The 18,907-nt window shown below is 43.8% G+C and overlaps 1 protein-coding gene across 1 annotated transcript in view; it reads right to left on the bottom strand.

Annotated features, from left to right (window-relative positions):
- Positions 1–16,142, bottom strand: part of TMEM51 (transmembrane protein 51) — a 70,358-nt gene extending 54,216 nt beyond the window's left edge. Inside the window, exon 1 of the mRNA XM_075327681.1 lies at positions 16,004–16,142. The gene's annotated coding sequence lies outside the window, so the exon portion shown is untranslated. The remainder of the gene's footprint in view (positions 1–16,003) is intronic.
- Between the last annotated feature and the right edge of the window lie 2,765 nt (positions 16,143–18,907).

The following is an 18,907-nucleotide window of genomic DNA, read 5'->3' as shown; positions in this document are numbered from 1 at the left end:
GCAGCCGCAATCTGCACAGCTCACCCTGCAAAGCATTTTCACTCTCTAGACCCTCAGGACAAATTGCTGAGCCAGGATTAATATTGGCTTTTACTTTCTCCAGCTCATTAGCAACAGTTGTCTTGCCAGCTTCTAGCTTCACGCAACAAGCTAGAACGTTCTCACCTCCTTTCTTGCCCGCCAAATCCATCATCTGTTCTAAATTGTGTTCCTTACTTTAGAAAGGGGCTCTGACATAACTGCAGGCCATTCACTAAAGCCTTGTTCTCAAAATCAAAAAAAAAAAAATCCATTTTTCAATTAATTTTTTGATAAAGGAAAGCCATGTTCTCTTGGTCATGGTGCCCCCAAATAGCCAAAATGCTTGTACCGGAAAAATGAAATAGTGGTCAATTAAACTGCATGTGCTAGAATTCAGGCTTGAAGGGAAAGTCCTGGTGACAGGTCCCTTATGAGCTGCGGGCGGCCACCATCAGTGAGCCCTTATATACAGCATTCCAGAATATTGTCCGAGCCGACGGGCGTTGCTGATCTCTGTCCGATGCCTCCTCCATCTTGTGGGATTCACCATCCTCCTGCATCGTTATTCACAGAGGCAGCCTCCGTGGTGCTCCTGCGCATGCGCACTTTGATGTGCCCTATTGAGGGCAGCGCAAAGTACTGTAATGCGTAGACGTGAGAAGAGGTCAAAAACCACCAGCACATGCACACTACAATAACTTTGATCTGCCGTTAGCCATGCAGATCGGGTGCATGCGCAGGAGCGCAATGGAGGCCTCTCTGTGAATGCAAGAAGCATCATGCACACGAAGCCGGGCAAGAAGACGGCAATTGTAAAAAGAAAGGAGGCGCCGGACTGAGAGCAGCGACACCCACCAGAGCAGACCGTCCTCTACGTGAGCATTATAAAAGGTGGGTTTTTTAGGCTATACACAGCGGCCTGGGCTCTTATATACAGTATTCTAGAATGCTGTATACAAGAGCTCACTGGTGGTGGACGCAGCTCATAAGGGAAAAACCCGGTGACAGGTTCCCTTTAAATTTTGCAAACCAAACAACATACCTTGCAGGACATATATGGATTAGAAAAACATTTTATAACATGCTCAAAAAGGAGCCTATGAACTCTCAGTAAATGGGGGTGGGGGGAGAAATGTGACCTGAATTGGAATCCTGAGCACTAATACTGTGCCACAATGTTGTGAACCAAAGTAAGCTAACTAATAGGTGGTGCACACTTGGACTAGAAATTCCAAGGGTATGCAAAATGTATTAGTCACCAAGAGCCTCTTTGGTAAAAGTCAGCACAACAGACCATCTAGTCTAAAGTTTGCAGTGTTAAAATGTGTACATCACACGGTCTGTACAGGGATACTATCCTGTGACATTAGCTTTTCACGGACCCAAAAGAGTCGTATTGGTCCTTTTAGCGCAGAGGGATCAGACCTATTCTCATTAGCACAAGGAAGTACTGTGTGTGTCGCCCAGGGAAGGGGGTACTCGGTCCCGGGCGGTTGCAAACGGGAATGTCACTTCAGGTGGCCGTTGCCCGGTCGTGTGCCCTGGGGAAGCTTAATAAAAGGGGTATTTACAGGGGATAATAGAGTTTTAATGTTCGTGACGTGGTTTGCGGTTAAGAATGGAGAATCACCGCTGCTCAACGTGGGTACTCCCAGGGATGGCGATAGTGGCAGCTATGGTGGTAGGCCCTCCGCAGGTAGGGCTGTGCCTGGGAGATGTATGGTGTATAATGATGGAGACCACACCAGGTTGTCTTTAACAGTCTCTACTCACATGCATCCTCGGCTTGCTGGTTCCGGTCCCAGGAGTATCAGTGCGAATGTAGTGACACAGGTTGCTCTGTCCCTGGCACACTCTGTAGATCGAGTCCCCGTAGCGTGGAGCATTTGGGAACCCCGACTGTCCCTTTTGGTGTACAGTCTCCTCCGTATGGTGGGCAGTGCGGACCCTGTGGGGAGGTAAGTGTCCGAACCCAAAACCTAGTTTACTGCAGATGCCCCCGGATTATTTGGTTCGATGAAGTCTAAGAAGGTGTCCTCACCGTGCAGGTAATTATCAAACTGTTCGAAACTTCACATTTGACCTAGGGCCCTGTGCGTGCTCCGGTCCCAGCGGTATCCCGGTACTCGTCCTGGCGACCTCTCTCCTGTGCCCCCAGGGTCACCGTTACACGGACCCAGCTCAGGCACGCACGCACACCTCTGTGTGCTTCCCTCTTCCCGACTGCTCTGACTCACTGACCCCTCCCACCAGGCTGGCTATACCCAGGGACTCGTTACCATGGTGACCATCCCCTTACATGGTTAACCCTTTATGTCCAGCGTGGAGAGGAGAACTAGGATTTAGATGTGTGTTGGTGGAATCGGCACTGTTACTCCAGGTCCCAGGGGGTAGGTCCTGCATCCCCAAGAGGATGCAGTTCCTTGTAGTGCCCTGGAGGTTCTCAGGGGCACTACAAGTACAAGAAGCAATGGGCTGAAACTAAAAAAAAAAAGAAGGAGATAAGGATTAGATATTAGGAAAAACTTTGACAGCGAGGGCAGTCAGAGTGGAACAAGTGGCTACGGGAGGCAGCGAGGGCAGCCAGGAGGCAGCGAGGGCAGCCAGGAGGCAGCGAGGGCAGCCAGGAGGCAGCGAGGGCAGCCAGGAGGCAGCGAGGGAAGCCAGGAGGCAGCGAGGGAAGCCAGGAGGCAGCGAGGGAAGCCAGGAGGCAGCGAGGGAAGTCAGGAGGCAGCGAGGGAAGTCAGAGTGGAACAGGCGACCACAGGAGGTAGTGACTGAGCTCTCCATCAATGGAAATCTTTAAGTGAAAGCTGGATAAACTTATAGCTGGGATGGCTTAGGAAAACCTGCAGGAGGTTGGACCTGATGGCTCTTGATTTCCAACAAAACGATCAAAAAATGCTCCAAAGCCTCTTGCTAGTCATTACTATCACAAGATTACTGTTGCCCAGTCATTTAGCCTTTTCAGTGTCTTAACAGTTTTAGGTTTCGAAAACGCCAGTCAATAACGAGCGGACCGTTCTTCAGGCGTTTCTGCTACGAAGCCGCTCCATACTTCACAATACAACTCAAAGGGAGTGTATGGGGCCTTTGCATCTACCCCTCCACGGCCATTTACTGATTTACAAGTGAGACAATTTATGCTAAAGTCATTTTTGTTACTTTGCAACCATTTTATATAAATGACCTCCAAAATAAAGGAAAACACCACGTCCCCCCCTCCCATTATTATGGTTGCACATTGCCAGTAAAGTAACAGATGTATCTATTTAATCACAAATAAGGGGACATTGTTGGAGCTCGGTGGAAACCTTTGGAGGCCTCACATTCGCCTATTTGTCTTAGATTGCTAGGACATAATGAATGGACGGCCTGTTTGCATTGTGCCGCTTCCATTAATAGATGCATTTCACCAATTAACTATGTCAGCTATTCTATGTGAACTGGACTCTGCAAGTTCAATGCTCTCCACTCCAGGGTCACCGGGCATTGTACAGGACCATGTGAACACCAGCTGTCAAGTGTAGGAGAACTCCGAAAAAGGTTACGTTCACTTGTAGAATTTTCTCTAAATTGATGAAATCTGCATCCTATGTGGATTTTAGTAAAACAGTAACCCCAACAAAGATCACTGAACCCTCACCTTCTGCTAGAACAGAGTGGCAATGGCAGAAGGAAAGTACTACGCAATTTTCTTCTAGGACCACTCAGTTTGGCGAAACATAGGGCCACCTGGAAATAGCGTAGAATGGTGCCGTTTTCCCCACTTTTGTGCAGTCACTCCCACCAATCTGACATTGAAAATCCAATATTTTGGTGCGCAGATAAATGTTAAAGTGGAACTGAATTTCTCATGCTTTTCATATGGGTGGAGGTCTCGGTACCTGACCGTTCTACTGCACATTTATGTGCTACGGCATATTAAATTTACTGTGGGTATAGAAAGTATTCAGACCCCTTGAAATCTTTCACTCTGTTTCATTGCAGCCATTTGGTAAATTCCAAAAAGTTCATTTTTTTTTTCTCAATGTACACTCTGCACCCCATCTTGTCAGGGGGGGAAAAAAAAAAAAACAAAATGTAGAAATTTTTGCAAATTTATTAGACAAGAAAAAGTGAAATATCACATGGTCATAAGTATTCAGCCCCTTTGCTCAGTGTTGAGTAGAGGCCTCCTTTTGAGCTAGTACAGCCATGAGTCTTCTTGGGATCCTGGATTTGGGGATCCTCTGCCATTCTTCCTTGCAGATCCTCTCCAGTTCTGTCAGGTTGGATGGTGAATGTTGGTGGACAGCCATTTTCAGGTGTCTCCAGAGATGCACAATTGGGTTTAGGTCAGGGCTCAGGCTGGGCCGGTCAAGAATGGTCACAGGAGTTGTTCTGAAGCCACTTTGTTATTTTAGCGGTGTGCGCCTATCCAAATCAAATCCTATCAGTTTAATCAAACCCAGCTGGACTAATGAAGGAGTAGAACATCTCAAGGAGGATCACAAGGAAATGGATAGACAGCATGTGACGTAAATATGAGTGTATGAGCAAAGGGTCTGAATACTTATGGCCATGTGATATTTCAGTTTTTCTTGTTTAATAAATTTGAAGAAAAAAAAAGTCTACATTTCTGGGTTTTTTCTGTCAAGATGGGGAGCAGAGTGTACATTAATGAGAAAAAAAAAATAAACTTGAATTTACCAAATTGCTGCAATGTTTTTTTTAAAGGGGTCTGAATACTTTCCATACCCACTGTATGTGCTACAGCATATTAGAGAAATGACGGTAAAACATTATATAGTCTTTAAGAAAGCTGTAGGTGATAATTAACAGGTTGCTGGGGGGGTCCAACTGTTGGGACCCCCACAGATTTAGAAAAAGAAAACTGTTCTGGAGTTTGAATGGATTGAAAGTCGCACTTACGCACCAGTCCAATAGAAAAAGAAGGAAGCATGAAAGGCAAAATCAGTGTAGATTGGTAGATGGTAGATCCCAGAGCCATATCCTTGTAAATGGTGGGAAGTTCCCCAACGTCAGACCACTAGTGATAAGCAACATGTAATTATAGTGGGCCAAACCTTTTAAATAATAGTATAAGGCAGCCACAGTTCAAAGTGATCTACATGAATGTTAACAGCAGGAACTAGGCAGGTATAACTTATTGGTGCCTTCCCTCTAATAAAAATGTTACCCGTTCACATTTTTCCGGAAGCATTACTAAACAGGTACAAACTGGCTTCAGACACAACATGAATGAAAATGAGTCATATGACATCATCAGTCTATAAATAGAATTGTTATGACATCACCATTTTTACTCATACAATATAAATTCAATAGAGATTATTTCAAGTTACCTAGAACATAAACGTGAGAACACTAAAGGCCACCGTAAACCTTAGAAAAACCTTTCAACCAACTGCTAACCCAACTCCATTATGTAAAGGGGCAGAGGTGTCTGTGACACACTGTCAGCATCAATTGGCATCAGCTTATCTCCCAGGAGGAAAAAAACAAAAAAAAAAACAAAAAAAATCCGATAACTTTAGATGATTCTGTAGAGTGTGTGTGATGGGCCTTTTGGCATATTCAATGTCAATCCAAAATTGGACAGCAGTTGGCTAAGTATTCTGGATATCTTAAAGCAGGGGTAAGGAGTCCCCTACGTGATGTACATCCACCCAGCGGCAGCGTCTCCCCCTACGTGATGTACATCCGCCCAGCGGCAGCGTCTCCCCCTACGTGATGTACATCCGCCCAGCGGCAGCGTCTCCCCCTACGTGATGTACATCCGCCCAGCGGCAGCGTCTCCCCCTACGTGATGTACATCCGCCCAGCGGCAGCGTCTCCCCCTACGTGATGTACATCCGCCCAGCGGCAGCGTCTCCCCCTACGTGATGTACATCCGCCCAGCGGCAGCGGCTCCCCCTACGTGATGTACATCCGCCCAGCGGCAGCGTCTCCCCCGTGATGTACATCCACTCAGCGGCAGCTTCTCCTACGTGATGTACATCCGCCCAGCGGCAGCGTCTCCTACGTGATGTACATCCACTCAGCGGCAGCTTCTCCTACGTGATGTACATCCGCCCAGCGGCAGCTTCTCCTACGTGATGTACATCCATCCAGCAGCGTCTTCTACATGATGTACATCCATCCAGCAGCAGCTTCTCCTATGTGATGTACATCCATTCAGCAGCAGCGTCATCTCCTATGTGACATACTGTATGTACTGCAGACCTCTCACTACTTGAGTTCTATAAATGTTATTTGAGCAGTGATGAATTTCCCCACTTTGAGACATGCATTGTAATATGCATCTGTCTTTGGAACAACTTACTGCTACAATCAGTTCTTTACAAAATATATTGCAAAGACTGCGCCCCAGACTAATGCAAATCTGGAAAATCAAAAGCTGCGATTAGCAAACTTCACCAATTCCACCTACAAGTATGTGCCCATGATCAGCTTTAGCAGTGTTTTGGTCGTACCGTATTTTCGCTGCGTGGTACAGTAAAAGCACAATGGATGGGTTTTATAGAAATCTCCTGCCCACTGTGCTTTTTAACGTTGCGTGAACTGACAGTGCAGGTTTCCGAGCCGCAGCATGTCAATTTATTCTTGCGAAGATGTGAGTGTTCCGAGAGTGAGAATACAGCGAAAAATACGGTGTGCCAGCAATCCTGGTCACACAGGACACTAGCACCTCCGCAAGGGAAATTAAGCTGCATCCAGAAGCATGTACCCTTACATCGCATGTCTTAAAAGAGAAGCAGCTCCAACCATCACATTAGGGGCAAGTTCATTACATATTTCACTAATTCTTGTAGGATGATTAAAGAAGCACTGGCTGCCTTTTCCTAGACCCAGATCCATTCTGCCCCTCTTCTCATTGAAGTTGCTCTTCCTCTGCCTCTCCAGGTCACAGTGTCCTGTGGCTTTTACAATATAAAAGTCTACTAGCTGTAGTACCTGTGTGTTGCCCGAGATAGTAACTGTCTCTCGCTGTCTCTTTCCCCGTGGCTGTCTCGGTCTGTGTCTTTTTCTGTCTCTCTATCCGTCTCCCCACCAACATCTTATTACCTCACACATAAGCTTCTTATACTAACAGTTTATTTTGTTCCTATAGCAACCACTGACAGTTGCTATTAATAGCCTGTAGCTCCCAGCTCCTTTCAGTTTAATGGATGTAGGATTTTTCGAGAGCAACTGTAAAGCGTGGGGTTAAATTTTCCCACCCAAACAGTATGACGTTCCCTGAGTCTTATGGAGTGTCTGTGCAAAATTTCGTGATTTTAAATGCGACGGTGCGGATTCCTTTAGTGGACACACACACACCTTTATATATTAGATGGAGTGTCAGAACAAAGCTCGCGCACACACTACAGATACATAAATAGATGGGAGGCTTCTTTAAGTTGATAATTATATGGCCTGCAAATAACGTTATAAATATTTAAAAAGCCCTTGGCAGAAAGATTCCACACCCCTGTTTTAAAGGAAAATTCATATAAAACTCATTTGTAGGTATAGCATTCCCTACTCTTAAAACTTCAGACTTCCTGGATTAAAAGATCAACATTTTGTATCATAAAGGGAACCTGTCAGGTCCAATATGCACCCAGAAGCATGAGCAGTTCTGGGTGTATATTACTAATCCCTGCATCTAGTAGCACACAAAAGATCTTTAGAAAAAGTATTTGTAAAGATCTTTTATCATATGCTAATGAGCGCAGGGACTAGTCACAAGGCCGTTAGTTCCCCCAACTAGTCGACCACTTAGCATGTTAGCATGACCACATGGGTGTGCTAACATGCTATTCAATGCAGAATCACCAGTGGTGAGACGTGTACCGGTGACCGCTGATCTGAATTCTTGGCACTTCCAGTCATGCGCACTAGACCTCTCTTAAACTGGGACACGTACACCCAGCTTCATACTGCACATGACCGAAAGTGCCCAGCATTCAGATCAGCGGTCACTGGTACACGTCTCACCACTGGTGATGCTGCATTGAATAGCATGTTAGCACACCCTTGTAGTCGTACTAACATGCTAAGTGGTCGACTAGTCGGGGGAAATAACGCCCTTGTGACTAGTCCCTGCGCTCATTAGCATATCATAAAGGATCTTTAGAAATACTTTTTCTAAAGATCCCTTTATCTATGCTAGTGTATACAGGGACAGTTAGGCAGGGATTAGCAATATATACCCAGAACTGCTTGTGGTTATGGGTGCATATTGCATCTGACAGGTTCATTACCTTTCCTACCACTATTCCCATCTTGTTTTTACTTCTTTCTGGAGTGACAAAAGTATTCACATGGTCATTGATCTTAAAAAGTAACTGAATCCACTGCTCATGATCACAAAGTCTTTCCAGTACAAAACAGTTTTGGGGGGGGGGGGGGGGGTGGGGACAACACAGACTTTTCTCACTCCGCTATAATTGCAGCTACTGTAAGGCTAAGTTCACACAGGGCATCTTTTGTTGCTTTTTTTTAGGTCATAATTATGTACAGTACAGACCAAAAGTTTGGACACACCCCATTCAAAGAGTTTTCTTTATTTTCATGACTGTGAAAATTGTAGAGTCACATTGAAGGCATCAAATCTATGATTTAACACATGTGGAATGAAATAAAAAAAAAAAAGTGTGAAACAACTGAAAAAATGTCATATTCTAGGTTCTTCAAAGTAGCCACCTTTTGCTTTGATTACTGCTTTGCACACTCTTGGCATTCTCTTGATGAGCTTCAAGAGGTAGTCACCGGAAATGGTTTTCACTTTACAGGTGTGCCCTGTGACGTTTAATAAGTGGGATTTCTTGCTTATAAATGGGGTTGGGACCATCAGTTGTGTTGTGCAGAAGTCTGGTGGATACACAGCTGATAGTCCTACTGAATAGACTGTTAGAATTTGTATTATGGCAAGAAAATAGCAGCTGAAAAATGAGTGACCATCATTACATTAAGAATGAAGGTCAGTCAGTCCGAAAAAATTTGGGAAAACTTTGAAAGTGTCCCCAAGTGCAGTGGCACAAACAATCAAACGCTACAAAAAAAAAAACTGACTCACATGAGGACCGCCCCAGGAAAGGAAGACCAAGAGTCACCTCTGCTGCGGAGGATAAGTTTATCCGAGTCACCAGCCTCAGAAATTGCAGGTTAACAGCAGCTCAGATTAGAGACCAGGTCAATTCCACACAGAGTTCTAGCAGCAGACATCTCTAGAACAACTGTTAATTGGAGACTTTGTGCAGCAGGCCTTCATGGTAAAATAACTGCTAGGAAACCACTGCTAAGGACAGGCAACAAGCAGAAGAGACTTGTTTGGGCTAAAGAACACAAGGAATGGACATTAGACCAGTGGGAATCTGTGCTTTGGTCTGTGAGTCCAAATTTGAGATCATTGGATCCGACCACTGTGTCTTTGTGTGACGCAGAAAAGGTGAACAGATGGACTCTACATGCCTGGTTCCCACCGTGAAGCATGGAGGAAGTGGTGTGATTGTGTGGGGGTGCTTTTCTGGTGACACTGTTGGGGATTTATTCAAAATTAAAGACATACTGAACCAGCATGCCTACCACAGCATCTTGCAGCGGTGTGCTATTCCATCCAGTTTGCGTTTAGTTGGACCATCATTTATTTTTCAACAGGACAGTGACCCCAAACACACCTCCAGGCTGTGTAAGGGCTATTTGACTAAGAAGGAGAGTGATGGGGTGCTACGCCAGATGACCTGGCCTCCACAGTCACCAGACCTGAACCCAATCGAGATGGTTTTGGGTGAGCTGGACCGCAGAGTGAAGGCAAAAGGGCCAACAAGTGCTAAGCATCCCTGGGAACTCCTTCAAGGACTGTTGGAAGACCATTTCCAGTGACTACCTCTTGAAGACCATTAAGAGAATGCCAAGAGTGTGCAAAGCAGTAATCAAAGCAAAAGGTGACTACTTTGAATAACCTAGAATATAAGACATATTTTCAGTTGTTTCACACTTTATTTCATTCCACACGTATTAATTCATAGTTTTGATGCTTATGTGAATCTACAATTTTCAGTCATGAAAATAAAGAAAACTGAATGATAAGGTGTGTCCAAACTTGTGGTCTGTACTGTAACAAAATGTATGTGTTTCCTTCTCCCAGCAAAGTCAGATTTTAATTTTGCTGTCCACACTGGGAATCTTTTGTTGGCTACATCTTTGCTGCGTTTTTGAAGATGCAGCATGTCAAGTATTTTTGCGTTTTTCCAGCATTTGAGCCCTTCCAGTCAATAGATTTGACTTAAACGCATAGGAAAAAACGCGTCAAAAACGCTGCATCTGTGTGGTAAAAAAAAAAAACCCCCAAAAAAAAAAACAACAAAAAAACAAGGATGCCGCGTGTGAACATACCCTAATAGAGCAAGAAAGGCTGTTGACCTATGGCTTTGGCATGTGATGTGTTTATCTCAGGTCGTTCCCTATACCGGTCCATGGAATCTGCAGGAGTTCAGCGACCTCAGGTCACTGGCCAAGTGACACCAGCTGCTCTTCCTCCCAAGCAATGAAGCATGAGCACAGACCAGATTTTATACAATTATATATTATGCTAGCTACTAAACCCATTCTACACCTGGGTGTTTATGATTTAGTGTGTGTGTGTGTGTGTGTGTGTGTGTGTGTGTGTGTGTGTGTGTGTGTGTGTGTGTGTGTGTGTGTGTGTGTGTGTGTGTGTGTGTGTGTGTGTGTGTGTGTGTGTGTGTGTGTGTGTGTGTGTCGATAACAGAGCAGCAGCGCACACCCTTGAGGTCTGGGCAGTGACCTAGGCCAACCCCCGCACTACTGTACCTGCTTCCAGGTCATGTGATGTCCACATACTGCAGACCTCCCAGACCAAGACATGTGGGCGGGCGGTTCCTCACCTCTCCCTTCCCTCATCATTACGATAGTGTGGGTGGGCAAAATGAGGCCCTAGTTACTTCTGCAGTGGTTATAGGCAACCAGAACCATCTTTCTGGGAGGCAATTCTCATATGAGGCCCCAGTTACTTCTGCAGTGGTTATAGGCAACCAGAACCATCTTACTGGGAGGCAATTCTCATATGAGGCCCCAGTTACTTCTGCAGTGGTTATAGGCAACCAGAACCATCTTTCTGGGAGGCAATTCTCATATGAGGCCCCAGTTACTTCTGCAGTGGTTATAGGCAACCAGAACCATCTTACTGGGAGGCAATTCTCATATGAGGCCCCAGTTACTTCTGCAGTGGTTATAGGCAACCAGAACCATCTTACTGGGAGGCAATTCTCATATGAGGCCTCAGTTACTTCTGCAGTGGTTATAGGCAACCAGAACCATCTTACTGGGAGGCAATTAACATAAATGAGGCTCCAGTTACTTCTGCCATGGCTTTTTTTTTTTTTTAAAGGCCCTTTGACCAATCAAACGATTTGATCCCGGCTTCGGACAGGGCGTGTTCAGTATTATATAGTGAATTTGCTTTTGGCTTTTCATTATTCTTGAGGGAAAGTGAAGTGTAGTATAAATCAATAAGGTCCGTTGCGCCATACTTTGATCTGTCCAACAACTGTTCTAGCACAGCATCATGGCTTCTGTTATGAACAGAGCCTGAACGGTCTCACAGTTGTTGACTATCGTATTAGGATATGTTTTTTTTTTTTATTTTTAAAAACATTGATTCTGAAATGGATCTACAGCAAAACAAAAAGCTTAAAAAAAAACCAAACCAAACCTGAAACTTCAGAACATTTGTGCACCGTTCATAGCTTACAATATTTACTCATATCGCAAGCTATGAACGGTGCACAAATGTTCTTAAGTTTCAGGTTTTTTGTTTTTTTAAAGCTTTTTGTTTTGCTGTAGATCCATTTCAGAATCAATGTTTTTAAAAAAAAACAACAACAAAAAACCCCCATATCCTAATACATAATGCACATTGTAAAATACGGACGTATGATACAGCAGACATGAAATGGAGCCCATAACAGTTTATATAGCCATGGTATATGCCACATTGCGGTTTTGCAACTTTTTTTATGTGAATAAGTAGCTGTGTTTTATAGTACCAGCAAAAAGATTTCAGAAATTAATGCATTTTTTTTTTCCTGGCTGAATTTTAGAACTGACGCTTTGCAATGTTTGCAGGGTTTTTTTTTTTCACCCATTAAAAGCAATAAGGGCAAAAATGCAGTTGCGTTTTGGCAAGTTGTTTTGTTTTTTTTTTTTGCTACATTCTTGGCGATTAAAACAAACAAAACACATGTAATCTGCACCGAGAAAAAATGCAGCTAAAAGACGCAGGAAAATCTGTGCTTTGAATGCAGCGTTTTTACTGCCAAGTGCAGGTTTTGGCTGCAGAAAAAAAAAAAAAAAAAAAAGCATCAAAAACGCTGCGTGTGAACATAACTTTACTGTTTCTGACTTTTTTAAAAAAAAGTGTTCTTCTGTGAGGTTTCTTACGCAATTTTTTTTGTCTATCTGTTCATTCATGCAAATTTTACAGGCGAAATCCAAGAGGCTTTTGTGGGCCACGATAAGTGTTGCAACATGAGTCTCCCTCCCCCAAAGCTCTGGCTGGCTTTTTAGCTCCCAAACACTGGAATAAATTTTACAATAAGTCAAACAGGACAGCACGGTACCCCCTACAAAGGCTGGCATTCATTCCAATGACGTGCCATCCAGCAGTTTATAAGGCCACATTCTCCAGAGCGGAGTCCTGTAATGTCCATGGATAGCCCTGCACTGTATACTGTGGTGTGCACTCATATGAGACACTAAAACCAAAAGTTTGCAATCTGAGTGCTCTATTGTTATCAGTTATCAGTCAATACCAGGCTGCTTTGAGACTGTCTGTAGTTTCCTATACAAAGTTTAGAAAAATCCCAGCCCCCATTATCACTGCTGTATCTCCCTTATCTTCAGTTCTGGGAACTTGAATATTTGCATAGATCTGAGTGAAGCTCCAGCTGCTTTTATGGGCCCTGAATGTAGAGATAAATCTCCTTATATGTTGTATCAGTCCATAAAGTGGCCACAAATGACAAGGCTGAGTTCACGTGTCCAGTAACTACTTTCACACCTCTGGTTTTAGCAGAGCTGGCCAATCTGGCTCTAAAACCTATGCAACGGATGCGGCGACAAAACCGCATCCTTTGCATACGTTTTTCACATGCGGCTCATCCGCTTTTTGCCACTTGCGGCAGGCTATTGAGCATGCGCAGTGGATAAAAACGCATGCGGCGTCCGTAAGCATGCATTGCATATCGCGCCAGATGCGGCGCGATACGGTTTTTTTTGACGGACAAAAAAACGTGCCAGGCAACGTTCCATCCAGCCGCCGCATCGGCTAAATCTGCCGTATGCGGCAAAAACCGGATGGAACGCGCAAGGTCAAGCGGCACAATACGGCACTCTATGCAAAAAAAACCTGCAACCAGCGGCAAAAACAATGGTTGCGGTTTGTCTGCAAAGCGCCGGATTGTGCTGCACAGGTAAAACCGGATGTGTGAAAGCAGCCTTTATCTGTTAGAACGGATCCGTTGGGGGGGGGGGGTAGTTGTGCAAACTTTTGTCCGTTTTGAAAAAGTTTTTTTTTTGCAGGATCCATCTTTTTTTTGCAGGGTGTATTAAAAATGGATCCATTAACGGACTGCCATTAGCCATCCATTTTTCTTGCATCTGTAAAGGATCCGTTTTTTTGCTTACTGGATGAGTTTCAATAAATAGCAATCCGTTAACGGATCCACTTTCCATAGACTCGCATGTTAAAAAAACAGATCATGCAAAATTCATTTTTTTTCAAAACAGAGAAAGAAAAAAAAGAAGAAAAAAAAAAAAAAAAAAGGATTTGCACGACTTTTTTTGCACAACTTTTTTTTATATTATATAATAAAATAATAATATTGCTGCTGGCTCCATTCTACGGCTACTTTCACACTGCGTTTTTACTTACGTTCAGTAGTCCCGTTGGGGAATATGTCCGAACCGCCCCTGCCCCGCAAAACGTGTTTCGGACGCATGCGCCGACAGAGACATTGACTATAATGGAGCAGGCTCCGTTAGCGTGTGCTCTGTCTTGCACATATACGTTTTCTGCAGGCGGACACCCAAACGTAGTCGACTACATTCGGGTGTCCATCTGCAGAAAACGTATGTGTAAAAATGGTACAAAACAGAGCACACGCTAACGGAGTCTGCTCCATCATAGTCAATGACCCTGTCGGTGCATGCGTCCTAAACACGTTTTGCGGGGTGGTGGGGGAGGGGGGGGAAGAGGGGCGGTTCGGACGGATGCCCCGACGGGTCCATTGAACATAAGTAAAAACGCAGTGTGAAAGGGGCCTGTGAACTCAGCCTAAAATGTGAGTAAACAAACAGCACCAGGTTAGGCCCAATGCGCACGCTGCAGTTTTTAATGCATTTTTTTTCTGCAGTCACCACAAACTGCACACTTTCCCTTCCACAGCAAAGCCTATGAGATTTCAGATTTTCTGTGCACACATTGCTTTTTTTTTGGGCTGCATTTTTGTAGTGACCAGAAAAGTGTAGCATATCAATTCTTTGACTTTTTCACCCATTGGTGAAAATAAACCCCAACCTCCCCCCCCCCCCCCCAAAAAAAAAAAAAAACGCACCGTCAACGCACCAAAACTGAAACTGCGCCCTGTGGACTCAAAAATGCAGCCTGGGACCCAAAATGCATGTTTTCTACGTGTTTATGCTTTTTTTCCCCATTTTTTAATTCAATTTGATAAAAAGCGCAGGGGGGGGGGGGGGGGGGGGAACGTGCGCATGGTGAATCTGAGGTTTAGACTGCCAGGTAAATGCACAGTTTTGTGCCACAAACTGCACCGAAAAACACAGTAACAAAAAAAAAAAAAAAAAAAACAAAAAAAAAAACAAAAACACCACAGCGTGCGCATGGGGCCTTAAACTTTGGATAATGATACATCCTTCATAACGATTAAAGCATAATAAAAACTTAAAAATGGCTTAGAAAAAAAAAAAAATCATAAAAAGTCTTAAAAAACACAGTAGAGTCCATAAGCTGCACAATACAATTTACACAATGTCCAAATCACATTTAGTGAATGTCTTATCACAAATATATAAAAAGTTGTACAAACACAATAAATAGTCCCATTCAAACAAATAGTAAAATCACACACCATATGAACCGAAAAAAAAAAAAAAATGTACAAAATATTTAGTGCAACAGGATTACATTTTTTGTTTACACCTATAGTGTAGTAAGAAACTTTGCTTCTTATGTTTCAATTGGAATATATCTATATGGTAATTGTATTTATTTTTCTTTTATGCACTAGTTAAGGTATTAAAATAAATAGTAGCACTTGCTCTACTTTATAGCCTGATGTAAAAATATTCATCTGAATTACCCCATTCACTTGCATTGGTGTGTTTGTAGTCTTGTCTGAATGAGCCCCTGCAGCCATATTGGGGACTACCATGTATTGTACGCCATCCCACATACATCAGGCAGCAGACCCAGAAAAATCCACATCCTGACGATTTAAACAAAGACTAGAGCCGCAGTTGTGAATCAATGCCTGGTTATAATAAACACGGACAAGTCGATGCAACAAATTTGTCGCTTTCAATTCTTACAAGCGAATCAATATGGCCAACGTATAGTAAAAGTCAGGACGTTGCCAGCTCGGTTTACTTATTTCACATTACGCCACTCATAATCGTAGTCAAATATTAGAACTTTTCAAAATTCTGAAGAATTCCGTGCCTTTAAGAACAATAAAAACTTTTTAAAAAGTTTGAAACTTTGCGATACAATGAATCAATAGCCCAGTTTGTAGGCGAGGCTAGCTGGGCCCCTCTGCTGCATCGCCCCATGGTACAATGTGTGTACTGTAGAGGTCAGGGACAATACCTACAGGGATAGGTCTGAATAGTCACCATTCTGCTGCTCACCTGTGGCCAGGTGAGGAGTCTACTGAGAGATCAGCCTTGTACTCACCTCCTTCAGGTCACATTCACATTATTGCATCCTCAGGGGGCTCCAGGCTTAGGAGACTAGTCTGAAACTTTCAAGAATCCCCAGAAAAGTCCTGTCCTGAGTGCAGGCTACACTAGGAAGGTGCAATGAGCTGCACACACCCTCCACCCCCACTTTCAGGAACTAGGAGGGAGAGAAACTTCCCAGGTCCTAGTGCCCAACCTATTTGCTATAAGCTTGTGCAACCTAAGTGACTCCCTGTAGGGATTTTTTTCCCTAGCTATCCTGGTTATTCAGGGGTTAACCTAACACTACTGTAGCGCCACACTGAACTTCCTCTAGTTAGAGGCATTGAACAATAAAAGGACAATTTTCCAACGCCGTCATTAAAAAGCACTAAATTGCTCCTTTAATTAACGTTGATATTTAAGTTTAGATTTCGTACGGCGCAACAATAAAATATAAAATACAAAAAAAACCACAAGATATATTTGCATTGTCAAAAACATTTTATTTTTGTTTAATAAGTTGCAGCTAAATATTACATATGAAATAAGCTTAAGCGGACATAAAACATTTTATATTGTATACATGGTGGACAAATGTCATGGCGCAAATAAGGTATTGTATGTACAAAGGATCGGTAACATCTAGACTCATCCCTGCTGTCCATAGCAACCAACCAGAGTGCAGCTTTCATTCATATAGAAGGGTTTTCAAAATGAAAGCTGAGCTCTGACTGGTTGCTAAGGGCCTTAGCAACCAATTTATGCTAGGCTGAGCTCAGTGCACAAGGCCCGTATGTTGACAGAGTTCAAAGGGCTCCATATAATGGATATATGTATATATATATATATATATATATATATATATACACACACACACACACACACACACACACACACACACACACAATATGACTTTGTTGTATAGCGCATGGGGCAATTTTTTTTCTGTCAGATTACTTGGGAATATGAAACAGTTCTGTATGAAACTAGAGGCGTATCGTGGTATCGTGTAGCCCCCATAAACTGCCGTGCACCATGTGTATAAGCAGACCCACCGCACTATATCTAATGGGACTGGGAGAGACAGAATTATAAAAAAAATTATACAATGGGAGACATTTCTCAAAATAAGGCCCCTTCACCCTGCATTCCTCTCCCCGTTCAGTGGTCCCGTCAGGGCTTTCTTGCGAACCCACCGCAAAACGGCATTCGGATTGTCTAGACATACTATGAGATGATTGTAGGCAAGCAATCGCCCATAGCAACCATTTTGTTGTGATCAGTTGCTATGGACCACTTGTCTACTTTTATAGTAAGGGTGCTTGGACACCGCGTTCCTCTCCCCATTCAGTGGTCACTTGTGGCTTCCATCCGAATCCCTCACAAAATGGGATTCGGATGTATGCACCAACGGGGCCACTGACTATAGTGATGCAGATGGAGTCACCGTGTGCTCTGTTGTGCACTATTTTTGGGTGTATACACTTACTAGAGGCGGAGACCCAGAAGCAATCTACGTCTGGGCGTCTGCCTCAGATGGGCATATATCCCCGAAAATGGTGCACGACAGAGCACACAGTGACTCCATCTGCATCAATATAGTCAGTGGACCTGTCGACGCATACGTTCGAATCCCATTTTTGCGGGGGTATTTGTACGGAAGCCCCAATGGGACCACTGAACAGGGAGAGGAACGCAGTGTGAATGCAGCCTTAGGGGCCTCGGTTCCACTTATGATCGGGTCACAGGTGTGGAGAAGAGGGAGCTCTTTTCCCCATCTCTTCCGCTGCCTGTCTCTTCGTATATCACACTGCGGTTGGATGACATGCGAGTGCAGTGCGATGTTTCACACGCTCCCATAGACTTGTATGGGGGTGCTGAGCCGAGACCCGCTGACAAATGCAGCATGCTGCGATTCATTTCTCATGCTGATATGACATGAGAAATCAATCGCAGATGGACACTGCCCCATAGTTTTGCACTTTAGTGAGAGCAATCCAATATTTTATCGGATTGCACTCATCCATGCAAAACGCAAGTGGAACTGAGCCCTTACTGTAAAAGTGAACAAGTTGCCCATAGCAACTGATCACATCGAAATGGTTGCTATGGGCGAATGCTAACCTACAATCATCTCGTAGTATGTCTAGACAATGCGGATTAAGTGCAGATTTACCCCAGATCCGCGGCAGACATTTTTAGACAAAAACAGAAAAACTACACCACATCATGCTGGTTCTTGTAGTTCTACAACACTGAAGATCTATAGTTTGGAAGCGTCTGATTTATAAGAGTTACAGGCCCACGTTCTCACAGAAAGAGTTAAATGGACAATCTGGTCACCATATGGAAATCCCTTATATAAAACCCAGTGGGTAAACTAATTCTAACCAGATGACAGGAGTCGTCCTGCTCTTTACAGAAAATCATCCGTCAGTGTAAATCCTTGAGTTACTCTTGCTAGGAATTTCCAGTTCTTTTCGGCATTTTTTTTTAGTTATGTTACCACTTCCTTAAAAAGGTGGCCACGAAGTGTGGTCATACAGATATTCCAGATTGCAGAATGACACATATGCTTAAACTCTGTTCACATATGTACTAAGATCCTCTAGAAAAGTAGGGTCATTATAAAGGCCGTATATGACTTTATTACCTACCATACAAATTTTCCTAGAAACAGCTTTAACCATGTATTTAGTTAGTAGGGATTATGATGCAAATAAACAATGCCGCTGCTTGAGGCACAAGGCTCGTGGGTGTCCGTGGCCAGATTGCCCCATTACAATGTGCCCGTTGGTGCAGGCTAACGTGGCAGGGAGCAGGGCCTACGCCGTCTGTCATATACCATTATACCTGACGGTACGTGCACCAGGAAATTACCCTTTGCTCCCTGCTTGCCTCTCTGAGACACAGGTAG

This window comes from Anomaloglossus baeobatrachus, chromosome 11 (assembly GCF_048569485.1).
Source record: "Anomaloglossus baeobatrachus isolate aAnoBae1 chromosome 11, aAnoBae1.hap1, whole genome shotgun sequence".
Classification (NCBI taxonomy): domain Eukaryota; kingdom Metazoa; phylum Chordata; class Amphibia; order Anura; family Aromobatidae; genus Anomaloglossus; species Anomaloglossus baeobatrachus.
This window is presented reverse-complemented; position numbering and strand designations above follow the sequence as displayed.